Raw genomic sequence first — 18,466 nt, 5'->3', positions numbered from 1 at the left:
AGGACCTCGGCGATCGCTCAGCCTGGGCCCTCCTGCTGCGAGCGCTGGACACTGCTGACTGAGGCCATGTGGCCCAGCCTTCCCGGAGGCTTACATACACATGTGGACACACACACACACACGCATGCACACGCACACACACACCCTGACAGCAGCGGCTCTCCTGGGGGCCGCTCTTCGTCTCCCCACTCAGGGGTCCTGGGAGCCGGGTGCCCACACTGCCCCCTGCTCCCCTGAGCCTGTGACTCGAGTGTTGGCCATACGGCAGCACAGGTGAACTCAGTGCAGCCCCTGCCGCTCGCCCACGCCCCAGGGCTCAGGACCACAACAGTACCATGATGGGGGGCACCTGTAACAGAGCACGGTGTGGGGCTGGGGGTCAGGGGAGGGGAAACTGCACAGACCATACTCTGCCAGGTCAACCAGAAAGCTGAGGATTCAGAGCACCTCAAATGTGGGGTATCCAGAGACTGGGAGGGACAGCACAGGGTGAGGACGGGGTCTCTCCCTCACGCCAGGCCTCGGGCAAGGGGATGAGGAGCCGGGAGGAATCAAGAAGGGACCTGACTGATCAGACGTGCATGTCACCAAAACTGCTCTGGAGCTGATGAGGATTGGGGGGCTGCCGTGACAGACAGGGACACAACGATGAGGCCCAAACTGCGGCAGGGCCTGGAGTGGGCAGAGAGGGGACATGCTGAGCAGGGTTCAGTGGTAACAGTGGGGGTAGGGCAGGGACGGCAGCAGGAAGAGAATCTCCCAACACTGGGGGACCTGGGAGGAGTCGGCCCAGGAGGGGGAGCTCAGTGTGGGGCACACTGGGCATGCAGCGACTGAGGCCTGGGCACCCACCCCGGGTGTGATGTGAGGAGCTGAGGGAAAGAAGAAAGGGACCACAGGGCACCGACTTGAGGGCATCCCGACGACAGACAACAGACGACAGACAGCAGCTGGGCAGCTTTCGAGGGGAGGATGCCTGGAGCGCTCCTGGCCTCCTGCGCCATCAGGGAAACGTAAATCGGAGCCGCAAGCAGATCCCGTTTCCCACCCAATCAGATGGGCGAAAAATCAAAAAGCCAGGGCACACCAAGTGCTGGAGAGGCCACAGAAGAAGGGCTGGTGGGCCGGTGGGCACCTCGCCCTCATCCCGGGAGGCCCCTCCAGGGTGCTCCCCTCAGCACTCCATGCAGCCCAGAGACATGGTTTTGGGGGCGGGAAGGAGGCTGTGAGTAACTGGGTTCTGCGTTTCTATCTAAAAGATGTGTTTCTTACGTCCTGCAGGATTACACGGGTGTACATTGTATAGCCTGTCTACTCCTTTTTTTGAGTGTCTAAAATATTTTGAGTGCCTAAAAAATCTTTTTTTTCTTTTTTGAGGAAGATTAGCCATGAGCTAACATCTGCAGTCAATCCTCCTCTTTTTGCTGAGAAAGACTGGCCCTGAGCTAACATCTGTGCCCATCTTCCTCTACTTTATATGTGGGACGCCTGCCACAGCATGGCTTGATAAGCGGTGCCATGTCCACACCCAGGATCCGAACCAGCAAACCCCGGGCTGCTGAAGCGGAATATGAGCACTTAACCGCTGTGCCACTGGGCTGGCCCCTAAAAAATCATTTTTTAAATAGAAAAAAATTAAAGATAGACACAAGGGGAAGGGGAGAAGAAATGCTCTCCCTTCCCCATGCACACCCACCAAGAGGAATAGAGGGCAGGCCCCAAGCAGAACGGACCCCCATAGGTGCTGACCGCCAGGCCAAGGCTCCCCAAAGATGAGCCCTTACGTTGGCATGGTGTGGGCTCCCTCAGCCCTGCCCCACCGGGCACCCGCACACTGACGCCTGCACTTGACACCCAGGGCCACTCCACCCCCGAACCCAGCAGGGGCCCATCCTCACGAGTCCACTCCTACTGCGCGCCCTCTGCTTGGAAGGGGGCTTTGTTGCATCTGCATGTGGCCGATGCTCGGGACCTTTGCCGCGGGGAGCTGGAATCCCGCGTGCAGGCAGGGCAGGGCTGCACTGGCCCCTCCCTGCGAGCCCAGCCAGCTCAAGGGGAAGCCAGCGCGCTCAGCCCTCACGCCAGCTGCCCCTCAGGCCAGGCCTGGGAGAGAGGGCCGCCGACGCCTGCCTGCCTAGCCCCAGCCCCATGCCTGCCCTCTCATCCCGTCAGCACAGCCCCACGGAAGCTGGCGCCACCCAGGCGGTGCAAGCCCACCATTCAGCCAGCTGTCGGCACAGCTGCGGCCAGCAGGGGGACAGACAGGGGGCGCCAAGAAGGGGGTGGTGATGAGTGGGCCCTGCTTGGGGCCCCGAGTCACCCTGGGAGTACAAGGGGCCTGGCAAGCCATCCAGAAGCAGCGAGGGGAAGGGACCCACTCAGGCCTCCCACTGGAGCTGGGGCTGGAACCCAGGCTTCAGAGAGAGGGAGGGAGGATGAAGCCAGGGAGACGGGAGGGCAGGGCAGGCCACGCCAGGAGTGTGGGTGTCGAGGGCAGGGCACCCACGGGCTGAGCAGGGAGGGACAGGCCACCTAGAGCCCCAGTCAACCCCCAACTTCTCTGGCACCTGCCGCTGGGAGACAAGCAGTAGCTGAGACCAGAAGTCTGCGTTCTGGTCCCACACGCTCACCAGCCCCACAGCCCCCGAGCACAGGGCTGCAGTTCCCAACTTGTAAAGTCTGTATCTTCCTGGTCCCACCAACAGCCTGGGGGGCCTGCACAGCCCTGGGAATGGCCTGCCGGTCAGTCTTCCCTGAGCTGGGCTTGGCCATCTTCCCTCAGGCTTTCATGTGGCTCGGGTCCTGTTTCCCAGCAAAGAGCAAAGGGGATCAGGGCTGTGTCAGGTTCAGGGAGGGGAAGGAAGGTCAATATACTTCCCTGCCTTACTCACATGCATGCACACACACGTGCGCGCACACACACACACACACAGAGTTGGCATGCTCAGGACCAGAGAACAGCCGTGGCCCCAGGGCCTGCTCCTGGCTGTGTGGCCACCCACGGGCCCAGCAACTAGACAGCTGGGCCCTCCTGCTGCTGGCCTAGGAAACTGGGCAAGTATCAGCCTGGCTCTGCTGTGGGGCCCCACCAGGCGCAGGGAGAAGGGCTTGGGAACAACACTGCTCAAGTTCCCCTCTGACCCACCTTTATTCCCATTTCACAGAATGGGAAACTGAGGTCCAGGGCAGGGAAGTGATTCACCCAAAGCCACAGAGCAAGTGAAGAGGACAGTGAGATTCAAGTGCCCAAATGAAGAAAACCTGTGTTGGGCAGGAGGTCCCTGAAACCACAGAGTCAGGGTCCTGGGGAGGGGAGGGGCCCGCTGCGGTCACCCAGTGATCAGGGCAGACAGGAAGGAACGGGCTCCAGTGTCCTGCTTCCCAGGCCTGGACTCTGACCCAATCGTCATTCACTGTCGCCTGCTTCACCTCTGATTTCCGTGGCAGCCCCATCCAACACACCCAGGCTGGGGTAGCCACAGGAGTGCTGCCCCATCTCCTGGGTTCTCGTCCCCAACCCAGCCTGTCGGGCCTCCTCCCTGGGTCAGAATTTGCATAAGCAACTAAGAATTGCCCCTAAGCAAAGGATGGTCTTTACAATAAGCGGTGCTGAGTCAACTGGATAGCCATGTGGGGAAAAAATCATGACCCCTCCTGTGGCTGGCAGAATAATGGCCCCCCAACAACGTGCATGTCCCCATCCCTGGGACTTCTGCACATGTTAGCTCACATGGCTAAGGGGAGTTAAGGTTGCAGATGGAGTTAAGGTTGCTAATCAGTTGACCTTGAGATGGGACGATTATTCTGGATTATCCAGGAGAGCCCAACGTAATCACAAGGGACCCACAAGTGGAAGAGGGAGGCAGGAGCAAGAAAATCAGAGAGGTGGCAGTGCACGAAGGACTCAGTCTGACATTGCTGGCATGGGGAAGGGGCCACCAGCCAAAGACTGCGGGCGGTCTCTAGAAGCTGGAAAGGGCAAAGACACAGATTCTTCCCTAGACTCTAGAAGGAACGCAGCCTGCTGACATCTGACTTTAGCCTGGTGAGAGCCACTTCAGACTTCCAACCTCCAGAACTGTAAGATAACACAGTCGTGTTGTTTTAAGCCACTGTTTGTGGTCCTTTGTTACAGCAGGACACTAATATGCTTATGTCACGTCACACACAAAAATCAATTCCAGATGGAGAGCAGATGTACATGCAAAAGGTAAAACAATACAGTTTTCACAAGAATGTCTTCATAACACTGGAGCAGGGTAAGATTTCTTAGATACCAGAAGTGCTAAAAATAAGGGAAAAGATGGATAAACTGAACAATATTAAGAGTAAGAGCTTCTGTGCATCAAATGACACCACTGAGAGAGAGAGTGAAGGGCCAGCCACAAAGGGGGAGAACACATTCGTAGTTCTATATTCTACAGGGGATGAGGAGCGTCCAGAAGGCTCACGAATGGCCCCCAGGAGGGAAAGGGGTGTGAGCGATCTGGAGAATAGCCTGGCGTCACACTTACAGCTGAACGCAACCCAGCAATTCCACTCCTCGGCATGCACCCAACAGACACATGCACATAGGGCACCAAAAGACAAGTACTATTCTCCCTAACCCTCCCAAACTGAAAATAACGCCGAGATCCACCCCCATCAGAACGAGGAAATGAGTAGTGGTTTACTCACACAATGGAATCAAACGCAGCAATGAAAATAAACGGACTACAGACTACAACCGCCGGCAGCAACGTGCACGAACCTTGAGATTACGATCTAGAGTGAAGGCAGCCAGATACCCAGACACGGGAGCACACAGTGGAGGACTGAATGCTCTCTTTAAAAGGGGGTCCAGGGGGGCTGGCCCAGTGGCGCAGTGGTTAAGTTCACATGTTCCACTTCAGCGGCCCGGGGTTCGCCGGTTTGGATACCAGGTGCGGACATGGCACCGCTTGGCAAGCCATGATGTGGCAGGTGTCCCACATATAAAGTGGAGGAAGATGGGCAAGGATGTTCGCTCAGGGCCAGTCTTCCTCAGCGAAAAAAAAAAAAGAGAGAGGAGGATTGGCAGCAGATGTTAGCTCAGGGCTAATCTTCCTTAAAAAAAAAAAAGTGGGGGTGCAGGGCTGGCAACACTTGTTGATATGTTAGAAATCAGGGAGGGAGGGGCTGGCCCCGTGGCCAAGTGGTTAAGTTCTCGCGCTCAGCTTCGGCAGCCCAGGGTTTTGCCAGTTCGAATCCTGGGCGAGAACATGGCACCACTTGTCAAGCCATGCTGAGGCGGCGCCCCCATGCCACAACTAGATGGACCCACAACTAAAAATACACAGCTGTGTACCAGGGGGCTTTGGGGAGAAAAAGGAAAAATAAAAAAATCTTAAAAAAAAAAAAGAAATCAGGGAGGGGTCACCCGGGGTCAGGGGGATTGACTGGAAGAAAAACAAGAGGGGCTCTGGGAGCTGGAGGAGTCGGACTCCGGACCCCGGGGCTGTGACGCAGGCTCTCGGGCCACGCACGCTCTTCTGGATGGACGTCGTACTTCAATGAAAAGACTTTCCAAAGTGCCTGGGCTGCAGTGGGTGGCGGCAGGAGAGGAGAAAGCAGGGGTGGTCCCCGCTGCTCTGGGGCCTTCCCACCCATCAGGCCGCCCCAGCCGGCGGCACCTAACCCTGTGGACCCCTCGGAGCATCTGTCTCCCCCAGGGGTCTGAGGGCTCCCCGCTGGCAGCCCCGTGCCCCAGGGAGCCCAGGCACCCAGGTCGGATGCGTAGCCGGGCTACGCTCGCTGACCAACCTTCCAGGGCACCAACTTTCTTCCCTAAAGACGACATGCCAGTCAGCACCCCAGCATCCTCAGCCCAAGCTCTCCCCTGGAGGGGACAGGGTCGAGGCTGAGCCCATTGAAGTCCAGACCTGGCCCCTGAGCAGTATGAGAGGCCCAGCCAGAGGCGAGAGGATGCAGACCAGCACCCATGAGAAAGGGCGAGGGTGTGACAGCCTGGAGAAGGGATAGACCAGCCAGGGGCCATGGGCACCATCTACACCTCGGAAGGGCAGCCCAGAGCTGCTGGCAGGGGGGTAGGGGTGGAGGAGGGGCAGAATTTGGTGGCCCCAGGGGTGAGATCAGTCACTAAGAAGCCCTCAGAGCCAGTGTTTTCTTTTATTGCTTCCAGAAAGGCAACCCCCGTCCACCCTCTGCCACCAAATTCTGGCTAAATGCCACAGATACTCACGTACGCCCATACACTCTGTCACATCTCCATGCCTTTGCACATACTGTTCCCTCTGCCTCAATGCCCTTCCTCTCCTCTGTGGACACACCCCGTCTCCTCTCACTAAGAGCAGCTGCGAGGGCATCTCATTCATCACTGGGCTCTCGGTACCTAGGACAGCGCCCAGCACGCTCAGCAGCTCAAAGTACATGTTTTAATGAACTCGTGAATGAACGTAAATGCCCTCCAGCCCACTGCTGCCCTCCTCCTCCCCACGGGGAGTCGGAGGCCCAGAGCAGCTTGTTCACACAGCACTGCCGCATCCGCCGGCCAGCCTGCAGTAATCTCTGGGAAGGACAGGGACAGAGGAGCAACTCAATGTTCCAACTGAATAGCTCCTGCCGGAAACCCGGCACCAAGCATACCCAGCACAGTGTGACTCCAAGGAGCAAAGAAGCAGGCAGTGAGCCCCCCATCACTGGAGGGGACCAAGAGGAGACTGAGGCCTGCTCTCAGAGCGAGTTCCTGCTCCAGCTGGCCCAGCTGCCCTGAGAGGCTCTCCCGAGCGTGCAGCTATGATTACTGTCAATAACAACATTAGGGGCCGGCCCGGTGGCGCAGCAGTTAAGTGTTCCACGTCGGCAGCCCGGGTTTCGCCGGTTCAGATCCCGGGTGCGGACATGGCACCGCTTGGCAAGCCATGCTGTGGTAGGCGTCCCACAGAAAGTAGAGGAAGATGGGCACGGATGTTAGCTCAGGGCCAGTCTTCCTCAGGGAAAAGAGGAGGATTGGCAGCAGTTAGCTCAGGGCCAATCTTCCTCAAAAAGAAAAAAAAAAACAACATTAACGGGAACCTGCTGAGCACCCAGCCCCCAGGGGTGGCCCACCACATGGGGAAGGGGGACCCAGGTCTTCTTCACTGTGCTTGACTCTGAGTCTGCAGGTGGACCTGGCCTCGGGGTTCCATGCGGCACGAGACCCTGTCCTCTGCTGAGCTGCTCCAGCCTGAGGAGCCACAGCCCTGTCACATTTATTCTGTTCCAGGCCCAGTTTAACTGCTTTATAAATATTAACTCGTTTAACCTTCCCAACAGCCCTATGGAGAAGATACCATTATGAGCTCCACTTTACTAATGGGGAAACTGAGGCCCAGAGCAGTCTGGGTGCTTGTTCAAGGTGACACAACCGATAAAGAGCAGAGGCGGGATTCACACTCGGGCCCTCTGGCCTTGGAGTCTGCACTCTTAACCAGCTCTCTACTTCCTCACCAAGACCCCTCTCCTCCAGGCACCCGGGTTGGGCAGTCAAGGGCTAGGTTTAGGCAAGAGGTGAGGAGGGTACCCTACAGTCCTGGGGACTGAGGCCAGCCTGCAGCACCTCTGCCAGCTGACCAGCCCTCGCCCGCCTCTGGCCTGTTTCCTGGCCCCTCCCGCCAGCCGCCTGCATCTGCGCTTGTCGTTGCTCCTGAAGACACCCTACCGTTGGGAAGCCTTCACCCACTTCTATCCCGGAGCCACCCCCCACCCCCACCCTGGAGCCAGCGAGACCCTCATGGAGAGAGCTGGCTGTGAGCATCGGCCCCAGCTCTCGGCTCCCCGCAGCTGCTGGCAAGGACCCTCCAGGAGGAGGATTAGAAGGATCAGAAGTGGCGGCCATCCTCCCTCCCTCTGTCTGCATTCTGGACATCTGTCTGCCAGGGGCCGTAGCCAGGAGCCCTCACTTAGGGCTAGTGGTATACACAGACGGGCTTACACGAGATGATGTGACAGGAGGAAGCGACCCCAAACTCCTTCCTCCCCCGGGTCTGCCGCTAGAAAGCTCGGGGTCACGCTCCCCGCAGAAGGCACAGCAGTCGGCCCCCCTGCTGTGCTGACTTTTGCTGCCCTGGGTTTCCGCTCGCCCCACCTTCCCCATTCCTTTTTCATCTCGTGGTACTGCGTTCACCTTTGGGCATCACCTCGAGTCCTTTCTGGAACCAGACAAAGAACACACGAGACCCTTTAGGGTGTCTTCCCTCCTGTTCCTTGTCCCCTGTGCCCAGCACAGCCCCTGATCTGAATGAATGAACTGAGCAAGCTGAGGGAACGAACCAACGAACAAACCAACTTACGTAGGGAACAGTACATGAGAAAAGAGAACAGCCTGAGCAGAATCAGGATAGAAGATGGCAAGAAATCCCGAGACACCAAACGTTACTCCATCCCTCATCACAGGTCGGACACCAGACACCCGACTTCACATTCAACTTGGAAGAATGGTGGCTCCATGCTGAGCCCCCAGCCCGACACTCGCCTTCCTGCTGCCCAAACTCCCCCGTTACTTTTCTCCCTTTGCGTCCACCAGGAAGGATCTCCTTAACCACCCAAAGTCCAGCATCCTTCAAGACACAGCCCAGTCCCACTCCCTCAGGAAGCCCAGGCCACCCCATCACCCGGGTCCTGTCTCCCTGAGCGACCCCTGGAATGACATGCCCCCCTTGCCGGGGCAATGACCCCACTAGGCAACCAGGCATCTCTTCTACTCTGGCCTCAAACAGTTTCTGAAAGGTAGGTACCCATACTGTTTACGCTTCCAGGAAGGGGGCTGGTGTCTCTCTAACTCAGTACAAGCTTCTGGAAGGCAGGGTCCGAAAACCAAAGGCACTGTGCTCCCCACGCCCAGCCATCACTCACTCCCACCCTCAGTGCTGCATGCTGGTCGGAGCGGGGCCAGGGAGGAGCTGGGCCAGGCCGGGTGCAGGCAGGAGCAGATCGGCCCTGGACCCCCACGATAGCCTCCTCAGGGCACTCCTTGTGAACCTGAAATTCCACCCTCTTCACCTTCTTGTGACAAAGAGGCCACGGGGGCAAAGGCGCAGTGACCAGGAGTGGCCATCTTTCAGGGCCGCAGCTGGAGCCCGAGGGATAAGCCAGGGCCGGAGCGGGAGCTGCTCGGGGAAGACGGAAGCTGTTAAGTGGACAAGGCCCCAAATTTATGTCCTGTTAATAAAAACCACCTGATGTGCTCTGCTTTCTGCTGAGAACGGAAACATTTCATTATCATTGTGAAGCATTTCCCCTCAAAACAGGAGTTTGGGATTACGGTTTCTGTGTGCCAACCCTGGCAGCACAGCCCAGAGAAGGGAGCAGGGGGCCAGGGCTGGGGAGCCCCGTCCCCACCGTCCTGTCCTGTCCTCCCCACACCGGCTAGATCAGCACACCCCAGTTTCTCCCAGCAAACCGTGCTGCTGAGCAGGGGAGACCCAGGCGCCGTATCCTGCGGCCCCATGGTTAACTGGCCGTGGGTCTGCCTCTCCCATCAGACTGTGAGCTCTCAAGGACGGCAATGCCTCCACTCACCCAGCCACCCCCAGCACAAACCACGTATCATAAACGCAGCCAACGCTGTACCAGCTGTGCCCAGCACCGTCTCCCACCCTCAGTGACCACGTGGCCTGCCCCCCACCAGCTGAGGGGACGGGGTGGGTGCCCTCACCCAGGCAGGGCCCATTGGTCTCCCTGGCACCCTGAGACTGAGGGGAGCACCCATGGGAGGTTTCAGGGCCTCAAGCTGAAGCCACTGTCTGGGGGAGCCATGCCGACAACCCAGAGAGAGCCGGCCTCCAGGGAGGGGAGAAGGGACAGATGCTCAGGGAGAGGCTGAGGTAAAAAGCGCAGTCCAGACAGAGGAAAGCTGGAGGAGGGGTGCCTGCTAGCATCCCGGCCCTGGGGGAGCCGCCGCCTGCAGTGTGTGCTGCACAAGCTCCCTTTCCCTCCTCTCAACTCCCTGTTCACCTAACCTACTTGGAGGAGGTTCCTGTACCCTGCACAGAATCGTCCCAAAGCCAGGGTTAGAACCCTCCCCCACCTCCCACTCAAGGGCAGGCCTGCTGGCCAAGCCACGGCCACTGCGCATAGTTTCTAGGAGGTGAGGCCCGGCCGGCGGGACTGGCGGGAACTGTGCTGGGAAGCCAAGGCATGGCCGGCTGGCGGGCCCAGAGAGGTGGACAGTGTGTGTGGACTTTGTACCTGAGCGAATGGGGTGGAGGTGTCAGGGGAAGGCATGGCCAGACTGTGCTCTATGAACCGAAGAGGACGGAGCAGTGGAAGGGGGCCTGCATCCCGGGTGCAGAGTAGATGCTTAACAAACACATGCAGGGGAACAGGGAAACCCCCTCCATGCCTCGATTGCCTCATCTGCGAAATGCAAGCACTGTTCTTAAGGTATCCACAGACTAACACGTCCACTTAAAGAGCTCAAAACAGTTGCTGGCATAGAGTAAGCACTCAACACGTGTTGTTATTTAAAACCTACACAGGGGCTGGCCCCGTGGCCGAGTGGTTAAGTTCGTGCACTCCGCTGCAGGCGGCCCAGTGTTTCGTTGGTTCGAATCCTGGGCACGAACATGGCACTGCTCATGAAACCACGCTGAGGCAGCGTCCCACATGCCACAACTAGAAGGACCCACAATGAAGAATATACGACTATGTACCGGGAGGCTTTGGGGAGAAAAAGGAAAAAAATAAAAATCTTTAAAAAAAATAAAAATTAAAAATAAATAAAACCTACAGAAAGGCTGATGTTCTCCCCAAGAAACACTGAGCAGGTGCCACCGTCTGAATGTTTGTGTCCTCCCAAATCCCTTGTTGAAACTGAACCCCCAATGTGATGTATCAGGAGGTGGGGCCTTTGGGAGGTGATTAGGTCAAGAGGGTGGAGCCCTCAAGAATGGGATTAGTGCCCTGATAAGAGACGCCACACCCTACCGCCATGTGAGGACACAAGAAGTCTGCCACCCAGGCCTTCACCTGAGCACGCTGGCATCCTGATCTCAGACTTCCCGCCCCTAGAGCTGTGGGAAATCAATGTCTGTTGTCTACAAGCCCCCTAGTCTGTAGTATTTCATTAGGGCAGCCCGGGCTAAGACTACAGGGAACCAGGAGGGCCGAGAATGCAGCTGCCCTCCTCTGGGCACGGAAGCAAAGGTAGGGTAGATGGCATCCAGGGGCAGGGTGGATCAGGAGGGCACTGTCCCCCACATCACAGCCCAGAGCAGAGGAAGCAGCCCAGGGAGGAGGCTGTGGGGAGGCGGAGAAATGCAGGCCTGGGCGGGGCTAAAAGGCAGGACCACCTGATGGTGGACGAACAGCTGAGCAGCCAGTGCGTGTGCAGGGAGGCCGGAGGGCCACCCCGCGTGGCAGCAGGAACGAACACAGGACAATCACTCCGTCACAGTGCACACACTTCACACCCTCACCTGCCCCATTCTCTCAGCTACCCTGAAAGGTAGATACCATAAGTATCCTTGCTCTATAGATGGGGAAATTGAGGCAGAGAGAGGTGTAGTGACTTGTCTGAGGTCACACAGCTAGTAAGTGGCAGGCTGTCAGGCTCCAGCATCCTAACTCTTAACTGCCAAAGTGGACCACAAATGCTGGAAAGGGATGGGGGACCTGTGGGTGGATCCCCACCTGGGATTTCTGGCTCTGGGTGGAGCATTCCAGGCACCGCCTTCCCAGCCTGCTGGGTGCACCTGGGGGCTTGTAGGTGCGCACTCGCATGCACTGAGGCTCCCCCCAGGTCCCCTCTGCCAGGCTCTCCTGCCTTTGAAACTCTTCTCCATCTCTCCCCACCTCCACCTGTCCCAGAGCCTGCACGCCAGCATGATCCCTAGGCCAAGCGCTGCAGACACCAATGCATCCTGGCTCACACAGGAGGGTGCCCAAGGGCCCCACCTGAGGAAGCAGGAGGGACAGAGCAATCCCTCCCCTCAGCAGAGCTTCCCCCGCCTTCTGCCCCAGGCCCACCACTGCTCCTCTAACCCGACAGCCACCAGGCCTCCTGCCTCCTCTTCTGACTCCGAGCCTGCCCACGCTATTTCCCTGCCTCAAGCCCCTTTGGCAAACTGGCAGCAAGCTGCAGGGCGCTCTATCAAGCTTCCTGCTCCAGCCCATCCTTCAGGTGTCCCTCCTCCATGCTCCCAGCTCCCCCACCACCACACTCATCAAAGGCTGTTGGGCTGTGCTCCTTGGGGTACCGAGGTCCCTCCTCTGTGTACCTGCCAGACCCTGGCAGCACTGGGCCAGGTGACTGCAGCTGGATGAATGAAGGGCTCATTGTTTACATTACACTAGTGGGGAGTCAGGCGCACACACAAGCTGAGGCGGCCCACGTGGTGCTCCCCGCACCCTCCTCCTCTATCTGCACCCTAGGCCAGCCCCACCCCCACTAGCCTCCTTTGGGCATCTTACAATAGGAGGCCCCCTCCCCAGTGGATTCGCTTCTCACCCAGAAGACAGAGGCTGGGTCTCAGAGATTGGAGGATGCACCGCTGGGTGTGAGACTCCCCCCAAGATGCTCCGTCTGTCCCTCCTTCCCAGGGCGGAGCTGGGGCCTGCGTGGCAGTGCCCAGTGGGCACCGGCCCCGCCCAGGCCCAGCCTGAAGGGCCCAAACGGGCGGGCCCTGGAGGCCCAGCGAAGCATCCTCGGCGGCCGCCGCCCCTCCCTGTGGGGAGGGCAGAAAATCTGCTGCCTCACCAGCCACCAGCGCCAGCTTGGGGGGCACCCCTGCGAGAAGACGCCCCACCCCGGTCTCTCTCCAGCCCCCTCCACCATGCACTTCACCCAAGTTTTGCAAAGGGCATCGGCGAGGCGACCCCAGCTGGCGGATGCTCCGTGTTCTCCCAGACCCCGGGTCTAGAAAAGGCGGCTGTGTGGCCGCGCCCACCAGGCTGTGCCCTCCGGGCCTGTGAGCCCCGAGCCTGGCGGCGGGTCCAGCCGCCCCGCGCCGCCTGCCCTGGGGAGGAGAGTGAGGCGGCCCCAGCCGATGCGCTGAACCCCCGCCCGTGTGTGGCGGCACCGAGGGTGCCTTGGTAAGGATGCCTTCACCAAGGGACGCGCTGCCCGGGAAGCGTCCCCAACGCCAGCAGCGCCCCTTCCTCGCCCGCAGGCGGCGGGGAAGTTGGGGTGCACCCCAGGACCAGCTCCCTCCCACGCCCACCCGCCAGCCTGCGACCCCCGGCTCTCCTGCGCCCCGACAATGCCTCGGGCTGGCCGTCCGCCTCTGCCCAGGCCGGGGCTGCCGCCGCCCCCCGCCGCCCTCGGTCCTTTGTTGCACGGCGAACCCCCTCCCCCGGGGCCCCTCGGCCGCTCCTACCTTCGCCCCTCCAGCATCGGGCGGGCGGCGGGCGGCCCGCGCCGGCCTCCTGCGCTCCGGGCCGGGGCGCCGCCAGGGAGGATGCTCGCCGCCGCCCACCGGGAGCCCCTCCTGGCGCGCGGGCTCAGCTCGCACTCCGGCCGGGCTCGCGCCGCCCGGGCGGCCAGCGGCGGGAAGGCAGGAGGTGCTGACCGAGGCGGCCCGGCGCCGCCTGCGCGCCCCGCGGCCGAGCCGAGCGCGCCGAGCCGAGCGGAGCCGAGCGAGCGGCGGCGCCGGGAGGGAACAAAAGGGGCCGGCGCGGGCGGGCGCGGGCGGGCGGGGCCGACGCGGGGGCCGGCGCGCGAGGGTGGCCTCGCGGTTCTCGGGCCGCGGCTCCGCGCCGCAAGTGGGCGGGCGGGCGGAAAGTGCGGCGGATCCTCGTCCCCCTCCCGCGGCCGGGGTGTGGCCCCACCCACCCCAGCGCTGGGCGCCTATTGGCGCTCCAGTCGTGTTTCGTGAAACAGCATCCTTCAGGCTTGCTCTGCTCACCAGGATGCTGCAGACCATTGGGAGAGCTAGAAGCTGGGGGGAGGGATGGGAGGTTCCTGAAGTTTCCGGGAAGGCTTCCTGGAGGAGGTGATGTTGGACTGGACAGGAAGGGATGAGGAGGGGACAGTGTAGCCGAGGTCCGAACTCCAGGTCTTACTGAGCTGTCCTGGGACCAAAGCGGGTGCGGATAAATGAAACGGGTGTTTTGGTGATTTGTTCCCAGCGCGTCCTTGGAAAAAGTGGTACCCAAGATACAATGAACCCTGCACCCTCCTCCCCGGGGGCAGGATCTGTCTCCTGCGTATCACAGGATATCGCAGAGCTGCCCGGGCCCCCACGGATGGGGAGGCAGAGGCTAAGTGGCAGCCCAGGGATGAGAAGTAACCAAATCCCAACACCCGTAGGTGCCGGGGCTGTGGTTGACCTCTGTGCCTTTGTTTCCCCTTTTCTCCCCTTGATAAGCTAAGCTCCCAGACTTTGCCCTTGCTGGCTCTTCCAATAGTGCCCTCCCCCCTGCTCTGTTGAACAAATCGTCCATCCCCTTGGAAGCCCAGCTGGAATTCACCTCCATTTCCCTCGAGTGTGGAATGTGGGTGTGTTGGGGGAGGTGTGGTCCTCACAGTGAGTCGTCCCAGAGAGTAGCACCAGACTGTCTTGTTTGTATCCCCTAAGGCACCCAGCACAGTGCCTGGCTGAGGGTGGGACAGTCAGTTGAATGAATGAATTGTTGAATGAATGAATTTCCTAAGTTGCCATGACCATCCCTCCACTGCCTGGTGTCCATCATCTCTGAGAAATGAGTTAACCTCTGGAACTCAGGTCCCCACCTGTACACTGGGGATAGTATTCACTTCAGTTCAGCCAACATGTAAAGGTACAATGATGGAGGTGGGCACTGGGCCGCCCTGAGGAGGTCCCAGCTGGTGGGGACAGCCAGACCTGAAGATCAAGCTGGGAGAGGAGGGTGCAGAGTGAGCCTGGAGGAGAGCAGACTTCCGGAGGAGGTGTCAACCTGATGGGAAGGGAGGGGATTTGAGGTGGAGAGGGCTGTGTTCAGGAAACGGGGAGCCGGTCGTTCCTCGTGGCTGGGATGGACGGCGGTCTGGTTGTTAAGAGAGAAGACCCAAGGCACAGTGCAGGGGTAAGAATCCATCACCCACCAGCTGATGGGCAGCACAGTCTGGGCCTCAGTTTCCCATCTATAAAATGGAGCCAGTAATAGACTACCTCTGAAGGTTGTCAAGGTTCCATATGTCAATCTGTGAAGTGCTGAGAACAAACAGTGCCTAGACGCAGTTAGCATTCAAGAAATAAGAACTTTTTCTCAAAGAGCAAGGTCATAGAAGGACTTGAGTGGTATGAGGAGTGGGGTTTTCCCCCGTGAGGGGGTGACCTCTAAGAGTGCCTTCGATCCCTGCGGAGCAGAGGGAGCACAGAGAGCGGAGGGCGCGCCCTCTGCAGGTCGCTCTCTTCCTAGGCGTCTGCCACACTCCTCTCTCCCTGGGAATTAGTGGGTGGTGGTGGGGAGCCCAGGATGGCTGCGAAGGCCCTGGGGGTCCTGATGATGGAAAGCAGGTGGGACCCAATCAGAAGCAATTCAGAATGTTCTCCTGGCCACTCGTGGGGGAGGGGGAACAGCAAAGGAGGTTCTTAAGCTTTTAGGGGCGCACACCCCTTTGAGACTGAAATCCGTGGAGCCCCTCCCCAGAAACATGCACTATGCTTACCCACATACATGTGTGCATACACACACGCACACACACACACACACGCAGAGTTTTGCAGACAGGTTCCGGTAGTTCACAGACCCCTTGAAGTCCCTCCTGGTCTGTGCACCTGGGTTCTAGGGCAGGGGAGAGAGCTCAGAAAAGACAGCTGTAGGTGGGGTGTAGCAGAGGGTGTGTCACCCACCTGGGGATTTCTGACTGAACCAAATGGCGCCTGGGCCCTGGGGGCACCTCTCCCTTCTGTGACCCGGAGGCTTCTGGAACCAGGAAAACAGCCAAAGTTCCCAGGACCTCAGCCCCTCAGCCCCTCAGGGGTGGACCAAGAAAGTTCTTCTTTGGAAACTAAGCCATCATTTTGTCCCTGCCCCTCCTTGCACAGAAGGGGAAACTGAGGTAAAAAAAAGGCAAGGATTTACCAGGCGCTGTGAGGCTCCTGAGCTCACCTGTGCCGTGCGGGCCCCTCCTGCCCTCTGCCCACCCCTGACCCCCAGGGCCCTGTCCCTCCCTGACAGCCCATGGTGTTATTCAGAGCAGCAGTGCATGTGTGGTCCCAGCTTCCCCTCACCTGCACTCAAGGGGCAGAGCCTCAGAGGGACGACCCACCCGAGAGGAGCCCCCTCCGCCCTGGCTGCTGCCAGGCTTATTCAGGTGAGACAGGTTGCGATTCTATCTTGTTGAGGTGTAGATTGGGTTTTCAGCTTCCTGCAGCCAACTGAATGCTGTAGATGTGGAGGGTGGAGCTGGGCGTGATGCCCGGGGCCTTAGGCCTGGGGATGGGGGGTAGGTGGGGAGGACGAGGGAGGGGGCTTCCCAGGCGACCTCTCACCCAGGCCTTTTGTCTCCACAGAAAGTGCTGGTTTGGCCATTTTCTTGCTGACACCAGCCTGCCGTGATGGCAGCCCCATAAGAGGGGGGTTTTCATGGAAAGAGTACGAATGACTGGGGGCCGGGCAGAGATCTCGGGGGCCTGTGGTATGGCAGCCACGGGAGAGGCCTGGCTGCCCTGCAGGTCGCTGCCTCTCTGAGATGCTTTCTATTGTTTATTTGTTTTTAGGACCAACTGGACAGCCACGTGATGGGTTATTTTATAGCCTCCGAATTGCTGTTTACAAGGCATTTGTAATAACATGGGAAACACTCTTGTGTTATGCCAATTAAAAATGCACGTCATGAAATGATGGACACGCATCTCAAAGTTGAGATGAAGCTGGTAACCGTGGTGGGCTTTGGGTGGGGTGTCCGTGGGACTTTCCTCTCCTCTTTTCTGCATTCTCCTGCAAGCAGCCTGTGTGAGTTTTAGAACAAAAGAAACTTACACCCAAAGCCATGGATTGTTGGGGTGTGTGTTTCTGTTAAAAACACAAAATAGGATGGTTTGGTGTTGTCTTGGCCTTGAGCTGGGAGTGACATCGCCATGGAGATATCGGCTGAGGCCTCACTCCGAAGGCCACACCCTGACTTTCAAATGCTCAGACTCCGCCTGAGCCCAGTCGTGGCCCCTCCCTCTGGTTGGTGGAGCCCCTGGTGAGAGAGCCCAGGAAGGAAGCTCTCTGCTACTGGGTAACCCGGCGCTTCACCCTATTGGGGGTTTCAAGGTTCCGGGGGCTTTTCCCATGCAGCCTCTCTGATTTCCTAAGGGCTTGCAGAGTGAACAAAAGCTGGCATTTCTGAGGGTTTATTGTTACTGCATAAAATTGGGGTTCTGCCCTGGATCAAGGAGACAGATCTGAGAGCAATGTGCCCCTGCCTCCTCGCAGATAGATCTCACAAAATAAAGCTGACTTGTTTTCCCAAAAGCTGATGCTGTAATTAATCAGTTTTTTTATGCATGTTGGGTAGAACCCCAATTTTGTGCAGTAACATTATTATAGGGAAGGTCTCAAGCTAAGAACTTTGTACGGATGGCGGAAATAAACAGAGACCACTCAGATGAGAAGGATCAAAGGCAGTTTACTCAGAGCGTGCTGCAGCCAGGGCTTTAGCTGCCATCCCTGCGCTGGGCAGACTCTCAGGCGGGCGGGAGCGGGAGAGCTTCAGAGTGGGCAAAAGGGAAGGCACGGTAGCGATCGGAGGCTGCTGGCACAGGCAGCTGGAGGCGGGACGACTAGAAGCGGGATGGACACCATCTCTGTGATGGGCAAGGGGAACACATCTGCCCTTTTCCGGTTGGTCTTAAGTTGGAAGTGGATGCAAAAATTTGGGAAGCTGGCAGTTAATGACGGGGTCTTGGCCATCTGGGGCTGATTGCTTTAGGGGTTATCATTTGCCATCCTGGACTGGGGCTGCAGATCGTGGCTTGATTCTTTTTTTGTTGTTTTTTTGAGGAAGATGAGCTAACATCTACTGCCAGTCCTCCTCTTTTTTGCTGAGGAAGCCTGGCCCTGAGCTAACATCCGTGCCCATTTTCCTCCACTTTATATGTGGGATGCCTGCCACAGCATGGCGTGCCAGGCAGTGCCATGTCCGCACCCGGGATCCAAACCGGCGAACCCCGGGCCGCCAAAGCGGAATGTGTGAACTTAACCCCTGCGCCACAGGGCCGGCCTGGGTCGATTTTTTTTATCTATCGTCTGGCCGTCGTCCGTTTGTTTATCTAGTCTCTCGGTATTAACTCCTGTGATCCTCGACAACCACTCTAAGAGCTGGCGTGATTATTATGTCGTTTTAGAGGGGAGGAAACCACAGAGAGGTTAAAGGACGTTCCCAAGGTCGCACAGCTCGTGAGTGCAAGGCTAGCCAGGCTGCCGGGCTTCAGAGCTGAGCTCTCTCCCACAGGCGAGGAGAGGGCAGGGAGATGCACCTTGAACTCCAATCCGAGCTCTGCCCCTGCCGCTGTATGACCTGGGGCAGGTGACGTGGGAGACCTGCCTCCTCCCC

The 18,466-nt window shown here is 58.7% G+C and overlaps 1 protein-coding gene across 3 annotated transcripts in view; it reads right to left on the bottom strand.

The window, feature by feature from the left end:
• Positions 1 to 13,596, bottom strand: part of CLIP2 (CAP-Gly domain containing linker protein 2) — a 77,848-nt gene extending 64,252 nt beyond the window's left edge. For all 3 annotated transcript variants that reach the window (XM_046667099.1, XM_046667100.1, XM_046667101.1), the window contains exon 1: positions 13,335 to 13,596. The gene's annotated coding sequence lies outside the window, so the exon portion shown is untranslated. The remainder of the gene's footprint in view (positions 1 to 13,334) is intronic.
• Positions 13,597 to 18,466: the final 4,870 nt, after the last annotated feature.

This window comes from Equus quagga, chromosome 7 (assembly GCF_021613505.1).
Source record: "Equus quagga isolate Etosha38 chromosome 7, UCLA_HA_Equagga_1.0, whole genome shotgun sequence".
Lineage (NCBI taxonomy): Eukaryota > Metazoa > Chordata > Mammalia > Perissodactyla > Equidae > Equus > Equus quagga.
Note: the sequence above shows the minus strand (reverse complement) of the source record. Positions and strands in the feature narration are given on the sequence as shown.